This window comes from Varroa destructor, unplaced genomic scaffold (genome assembly GCF_002443255.2).
Source record: "Varroa destructor unplaced genomic scaffold, Vdes_3.0 BEIS01000006.1, whole genome shotgun sequence".
NCBI lineage: Eukaryota > Metazoa > Arthropoda > Arachnida > Mesostigmata > Varroidae > Varroa > Varroa destructor.
The window spans coordinates 15,502,212-15,510,616 of record NW_019211459.1 but is presented as its reverse complement, the minus strand read 5'-3'; the positions used below and the strand labels follow the sequence as shown (position 1 = coordinate 15,510,616).

The 8,405-nt window shown below is 39.9% G+C and overlaps 1 long non-coding RNA gene across 1 annotated transcript in view; it reads left to right on the top strand.

The window, feature by feature from the left end:
* The first annotated feature begins 7,550 nt into the window (after nt 1-7,550).
* The window catches only part of LOC147754908 (uncharacterized), a 4,965-nt gene continuing 4,110 nt past the window's right edge, over nt 7,551-8,405 (top strand). Inside the window, exon 1 of the long non-coding RNA XR_015329839.1 lies at nt 7,551-8,026. This is a non-coding gene — a long non-coding RNA (uncharacterized LOC147754908). The remainder of the gene's footprint in view (nt 8,027-8,405) is intronic.

Genomic DNA, 8,405 nt, shown 5'->3' with positions numbered 1-8,405 from the left:
TCGCAAATGCATCAGGTTCTAACTGATAACTCTAATAGGTTGTTGAGACACCTCTAGTGTCTTGCAAACAGATGGTCCTTTTCGGAAAAATTGAATCAACGCAGGTATGTGTGTATATATTACGCAAATATTGCATTGGAAGATCCGTCGAAAAAAAAGCGGTACTGCCAGTTCAGCCACCATACGGAAAGTGTGAGGCGAAGAATTTACCGTATCTGTTCACTGCTTCTGAAAACCCAATTTACCAGACTCTCAGTGGAATTCCACCAACGTCAACCGCGCAGCTCTTCCATTTACCATATATTGACTGATTAAACAAATCTCTACCCCCAGCGCTAAAGTTCAGTTTACCCTAACGATAAAACGTCGAATCTCGGAAGAATACTTTCCTTTGTGAAACCTTTTCACGGTTCATGCACACACTAAGGAATTGCCCCATCAACAAATTCACGGATGAAAAACGTCTTCTATCTCACATGTACCGTGAAATCTATGGATGCCGTTTAGGGGCACATCAGACAATTAAAAACAGTTAGCTATTTCATATTGTTATACATTTTAGGTTTGTCTTGTATGTATTATACGATATATATCCTCAGAAGTTCTACGAAACAATTCCACCTCGCGAAGAACATTTCCGAAAGTAGCATTCTGAATAACATTATCTTTTGGTATGATAGCAATTAACCTTCTTGAATCAATTATGATGATTTAAATACTGGACTGAGGGAACGGCAGACAGAAGACGCCATTCCAATGCTAGGAAACGATAAACTACAATAGAAAATGCGCTTAACTACCACATGTTATATGTGCTCTATATACAAACAGATTCGTTTTAGCGAGAATAATAGGTTAAAAAGTAAAGCACGCTTATACGTGAAAGCTTTAGGGTCCTGCTTTGCGAATAGCTTTGTGATAAAGGAATCAGTCTTTTTTTTAATCGCCGTTACCTTTTCTCTTCACGAACGAAACTATCTACGTAAAACGAATATGTTTTTTCAATTAAAAATATTTCCTTTTAATAACAACAAACAGACGTTTACGTGACAGATATTAGAAAAATTCGCTTTGAGCGACGCAAGTTTCTGTTCTTGCCCGAGTTCGTGGGCAGTGTAGGACATATTGCCGGGCATCACGAATTTGTCTACTTCTTCCTCCATCTCATTATTAGAAGAGTTACGCCGATACAAATGTATGTCTCTATCTGACTGAAATAACGGACTGACACATGTGATGATGAAACTTGAGATACGTCCCTCGAAATAGCTTACTTATCAGCTTTTCTTGCACAATTTCGTTGCACTGTTTAAACCATTCTTCCCGACGTTACCACACGCCATGGCCCGTCCCGTATCGCTCCTTTCGTTGACACTAGCTGAAATCGTGATTAAAACACTAAGCGGCAACTTTTACAACGATGTTCCATCTACCATTTATATCCCGGCCATACAAATACCCATTTTCTCTCTCTCTTTCGAAAGATGTTACATCGGCTGGTAGCTACAACACGACATAATCCTGGTAGCCAAAGGCAGATTCCCGCTGCTTCGCTGTCCCGAACCTCTACTGCAGCGCTGCCTGCAGGTCTGCTTTTACTGTCTGCCCGCGACCTGTCTCGCGATTTCGTTCTCCGTCCTTTTCCCTCTTTCAGTCAGGATCTGTTATGCGAAAGTATTCAGACACTATTCGTATTATATGCCGCAAGTGCCAGAGCGGCGACGGCAGTCCCAACCGGGAGAAAAGTAGTTAGTTTCGGTCGGAAATACTTGACGTGGCCGCGGCTTTTTTGAGCGATGATCCTTTCTATGGGTGCTGAGTTCTTTGCTGACATTACTAGCCATGGGTGTTACCAGTGTGTCGCAGAAGTGTCCATGTAACATCTCTTTAACGGGAGACAAACACGAGTGGGAAATGTGACTAGCTACCTTTGCAGTCGCTGAGACGGCAGGGTTGCAGAAACTAGGCAGAAAGAGGTGGTCTAAGCCATGTAGGGCGATCGAGCGTAGTGTCAATAGAAAAACGTTTTTAGAGGCTTTTGTTTGATGAATCCACTGCTGGATGGCTGGCTGGCTGGCTGGCTGGCTGGCTGACTAAACTGTGGAACTGGCGATTAATGGGTAGCCGACACAGGCTGGAAAAAAGACGACACACTGCGTTGTGTTAACATGTCAAGCAGGGACACAGCGTATAAAGCCTTTCAAATAGGAAACAGTAAAGAAGAAGTGAGCGAAATCGAAGCAACAGACGCGCTGAGTTGGGCCAGCTCATATTCCGTCATCTTATGTCTTTGTTTTCGAAATGGAGACGAGTTTAGAGGTTGAAAAGTGATGAATGGTGTCAAACAGATTCTAACTAGATAAACAATCACCTGCAAAAGCTATAGTTCACTTGCTGCTATAGAGCTGCCGCAACATGTGTGGTGTACACCGTTAACAACAACTCAAAAAGATACATGCAAATTACGATATGCGCCTGTGATGAATGGATATATTTGTACAGTCGATACCAGTAAACCTTTAACCTCTATTTCTTGCTCGGGCCTCGTATGCTACTAAGTGAAATAAGGGTATTACGGCAAACAGAGACATGCGCGCATGTTTTTTGAAAATGTTATGTTTTTTTTTTCTTTTTTACATAATGCTATAAGAGCAAGCAAGTATGTCATTTAGAGGGTTATAACATACCTATCCTTATCTGTTCACCATTGCTACCAGTTAACCCAGGACGACTAAAATGTACGAATCATTAGAGCCGATTATGTAACACGTGTTGTGCCATTAGACTGGGACCGCAAACTGTATTTAGCTATAAATATGCTCACAAACGATCAGTCGATCACATCTATTCTCGACTTCAAGGACGAACAGATTTGTAAGCAGTTGTTTAAGCGATGAGAGGCCTTATTGTGACTGCAAAAACACGAATGTTGACCTCTGAGAATCCACAAAAAGGTTCAATGGATTCAGTAACTAGTTTTGTGCACAAAGTGCGAAGGCCCGTGTACTTAGTCTATACGCAATGTTGCGATCTCTACCGATAACGAACAAGCGAAATTAAGTGGGCCGCGACGCAGAGCCCATATGCACATTGTATAACTATTGAATGAAATGGACCTTTAACGCAGTCAAGCCGTGCATGGCTATCAATGGAACCTGTTTATTAAACAGATTTTGGTGTTTGTAAATAAATAAAAAAAAAACAACAACAAATAAAAAAATGTTCTACGAAGTTTACTCTTTCGAGGAAGTCATTATCCCCCACCCCCACCCCCCTATCGTTGACTAATTGATTATCGATTGTTGTCATCGATCATCAATTCGGTCAATGATCGTTTGTTAATGGTTGAATAATATTCAATATGGGAAGTTTGATTTTCAGTCTGCTGTGATAAAATACCCACCAAAAAATATCACAAAGAACATGTATTCTTTCTAATGAAATAGTTTATCAATATTAATGTTCATAATGGAATATCAGAAAGACAACGAGTTTGGCGCTGTGCATCCACTAAAATACAAAGTAAGCTGTTGCTTCCCTAAAAAAAAAAGGTCCATCTTCTGTCGATAGAATGTTCGTTGGGATAAAGGCACCGCGGAGACAGAATCCACAAATAAAGAACCCCAATCAATCTGACCTAATATTTTTACTTACCTAGATATTGGGAGGAAATAGCAGTAAGTATTTCTTGTAATATCCAATAATCTGTAGACGTCTGCAGCCTCAGTAGACGAGATGTGGAAGCACATCAAAAAAGCTATTGAAATATGTAAAATGTTGTTCCTCATGCTGCTCATATTATTACTTAATATTATGGATGTTTCCGAAAAATCGGAATTAGGATTTCGATTTACTTATCACTTTATATATATATATATATATATATATATATATATATATATATATATATATATACAATGGTCCACAAGTTCTGATTTTAAGGCTCTGTGCGGTTCCGCTTTATATAAACTTGAAAGAAAATAAAAACCGAAAGTATTTATAATCTGTACCGTTTCTGTATTTGCGGGCTGTGCTGCAAAATTGACATGGGTCCATTGTTGAAAAACTAACTACCTATTTAAGGATACGTAAGACTTGACTGATGAATAAACCAGAAATCCAAGCTTAGTTGGGACTCCACGGCAGGATTCAACATCAAATATCATTATAAGAGCAACTTGTCGGCCAATGACTCTTAGAACTCCTCCCATGTAGACAGGGCAAAAAGCTCAACGCATCTATGCAGTTTACAGATTACTTCTCACTATTTGGTCGACTTAATATTAAATTTCACGTGCCTACTTTGTGTACCTAAAAAATCTAACAAACTTATATTGTTTAAAGTCAGGCGTAAATCGTAGATAAAAAGAATCGACTACTTTAAAAACTCACAAACGAACCGTATTGTAGACGAATCACCGTACTGTTGCTAATAAACAGTAGTAAATTGAAGAAAAAAAAAAGCCGAGCCCATTGAAACTGCACCCTATTGAAAGATAGTCAGTCGTTAACGAGGCGCGTGCTGTCTACGTTATTTTATCATTTATACTATCCCCTGATGAGCCCCCATAGTCCAATGCGTTTGTTCTAGTGTAAAACTTCAATCGTTGCGATATAAAATGCTGTACGAATATTTTTCACACAAAAAAAAGCATACGAAGGATTACTCGATATTTCGATACTAACGATTGTATCAATTAGATGCTTCATTTTGACTAACACACCTGTATGTTCGTGTGTTGAACTTGCCCTAAGCTGGCACCTTGGTGTTTCGCTATTAACTTTTCTCTGCTATCAACATATAAGAATGGTCGTTCATTTGACAGGGAGTTTCGACATATTATAATGGTAACACTGGCCGAAGAGCACCATTAATAAAGATCAGAAAACATGGCGACAGGAACGTGGACGCCATGTTTAGCCGACTAACAGTGATCCGTTAACGTTTGAGCTGGGCGACTTGGACCAGCGTGTTGATTGTGTTACGAACCGAGTCGTGACTTAATCTTACCCGTACACATACCACGATACCATTGGATCGAATACTTGCTACAAGTACACGTAAGTAATAAATACAGTAAGTAAATAGTACCGCTGCGTGGTCGAGATGTTCGGCATGAAACGCTTTTAAGACTCAGGCAAATTAGGTGGTATAACTATAAAACTGAAGCAATAGCTTCTGCTAGAAAGGAAATCGCTGCATAGAAATAAACTAAATAATAAATTATGTGAATCTTGCTTTGTAGCCATATTTAGGGGACACTGCTACAAGTACAGATTTAATGCTGGTCGGCGTAGGCAGCGTCCTCGTACTAAAAGAAAGTTATCCTCTCCTGTCAGGCAGCCTAGAGTACAAGCTTTATGGTAATAAATATACAGAAATTAATTATTTATACATTAACTATGAACTCTGATTGTTTCTTGGTTTCGCAAGAAACCATCATTGGCGATCTCGAACGAACCGAAAAGCATCGATTCATTTGTTCATACACCTTATCTGTGCTGACTCTTTCGTAGCCGATGGAGGACGTTGACTTCAGCACCCGGACGGCCGACTAAATTCCACTCGTACAACAAGGAGCAACGGGAGCCACTAAGGATCGCGTTTCTTTATTCCGTAAGGCCCATTGCGGTAGTCGGAAATGAACTCCAGGCTACAATAGCCACTTGCACGTTAAGGGACAAAGTATGACGTATCGATGCTGTGTAAACCAATGTACGCCCAATGGATTCGAACGTGTGTTCGCTTCAACCCTTGCGCTCGGTAGGGTCGTTGCAAGCAAATTGAGTCGGATACGTAGTTAGTAGCGAAAAGTATCTCAGGCCAAAATAGTGAAACAGCGACGAAAACTGCAACCACAATGACATATGTTTACCATGAATAACGTGCCTATAACATTTTACAACACACAACAAGCTGATTGGTTAGCTAAAACAGATTGGCTCTATGTATCAGAATCGGATGTAGAACAGCCAATACGGGTTTTCTGTTATTACGAGTTACTGAACTAGCCAAATGAACTTCGACTTGTAAAAGTTGGACTTCTACATTTTAGATGACCATGCATGCAAACGCTTCTTTCCATGTATATTTGTGATGTGTATTATTTTTTCTATTCTTATTGCTAAGTTCAATTACTAGTTGAAGCTGAGTAATTTGCCGAACAACATTTCTATAGACCACTGAATTTTATCAGTACCGAGACCCTTACACTTTCTATTCACATTGCTTGCATGGATCTTAACCATGCCAAACGCAGTACATCCATTGAAAAAAGAGGCTATAGCTTTATCGAAAATGACATTGTAATTGCACCTGTCAGCTTGTGTACTCGCGAATACCCACGCTTACCCTAAGGATCTCGAGTGGTGCTGGCGTTCAAGGTCTGTGACCAGTCTAAAAGTCGATGTACAGTTATGAAAAAAGTAGATATAAGGACAACAACACTCAGAGCGCGATGAACCCAAAAAGTACTAGTGTTTTCTCCAAAAAGAAAAGAGCTTCCACATCGACCGCTTTATTCGCTTATACTATACCAGCGTTTTCATCCATTAATACTTACCCATCATGCCTGCATGTACTGTTACTGCCCACCAGCGGGCCACATGTACAGCTCTGTTTAAGCCACATATGGATGTGGAGAACGAACGCACGGATCTCTAGTTTTCTGTGGTGCTAAGAAAAGATCTTGTATTCCTGTCAGGAAGTTTCTATTGCTACAGGCAGAGAATGGTGGACCGACTCGTGCCACCGTCCGACATCAAGAAGTCTGTCCACGAGCTAATGCACTCTAGGCAAAACCATACGCCGGACGCTGCACAAAAGGTTGTCACCAACCAATGCACTGAGTCAATCGGGCCGACCAAGGCTACCAATATGTAATAAACAAGGTACTCAATCTAGTCAAGGTAAGAAGAGGAAAGAAACCGCCTTGTATCTGACGTGCTACGTCCGGCTGCTTAGACGCATGCGAGCACGCTGTACGGTGGCAATTTGTCATATTTACAATCGGAGCTTCGGCATCAAGCCTCTTGGAGTTGACAGAATGTCGACCATGGAATGTTTTTGATAGGAGTTCAGTCAATTTCCCTCGTTCTGATTAACGAAAGCTCAGCTGAGCTGAGATCAAGTAAGGCCAGATGAGAATATGTCCTAATCATGGTCCTATTTCTCGCTGTGGAAATCACAAACGTGTAATGCACTCATTCACTCAAAATAGGTGGAAACATATAGATAAAATATTTTTAGATGGTACCTCTGAGCAAACTAGAGAGTGGATGTTTTTGCCATCACTAACGGGTTTCGTATAGATGTCTATTACGGTAACACTAAGTGGCTATTGAATTTACAACTCTAGCTACCGAATCTACGCGGTCATCTTTGTCATCAGTACAGCGGCATGTGTAACTCCCTCATTCGGCTGGTTCAAGCTGTCAAACATGAAAGAAAAAAAAAAGAGTGATATCGAGCCTAAAGGAATCAAGGCAAATATAGAACCTAAAAACCTGGCTAACTGACCGCATTAGAAGCAAAGTAGTTGCGTTAGGGTACAGATGTGCTAATTTCAGCATATGGCCTGTAGTTTGAGGCTGGATTAAGGAGTATACAGTTCCATTTTAAAATGTAATAAGAAAAAAAATTTTTTGCCAGTGTCACACGCGAAGCCCATAGTAGAAACAGCACGCAGCTCGATATTGTCAGATAATATGCGTTCTCAGTAAATTTGCACTTTCCATCTACACCCACGGAAGAAACAAACTTCTCCAAACCCTCGTCGAACATAAGCGCGTGAAAGCAGCTGTGGATGAATTTTTTACTTAATTTATCACTGATTAATTGTTCAAATAGATATTCCTCTTTTATTGCCATGCATACATCACTAAGAATGGACCAGTAAAAATAATCGAGCGTTCTCGTTACGGTTCCTGACGCCTCCACAGACAATTATACAAGCCGTCTTCAGTAACTTTGGCAGGTTTCGACGTCGGAACAGTGAATAATCATACGTTTACGATCATCATAAACGTGAGTAATTGCAACTATGGCACCGTTTTACTAAAGAAATTCAGTAGAGTGGTGATTAAATATATGTGCTTCTGTGACAAATATATGGTACGCTAACCGCCTTTTTACATCAGCCGAATCGATAACAGCTTATTATTCAGCAATTATGAAAAGCAGCTCATTTTTTAGGACTTTATTTGAGTTAAGGCAGAAAACTTTGTTAGAAAGAGATGTCCCTTAAAATGAAGATATCAACAACAATAATTATAATTGCATATTGATTATAAAGTATTAAATCAGTATATACCTATCAACGTCACTATTTCATTCGTATATGCCCCTTCTTTTGACAAGATTTTATAGCTCTAATTTTTCCAAGGAGAAGTGAATTATATATATA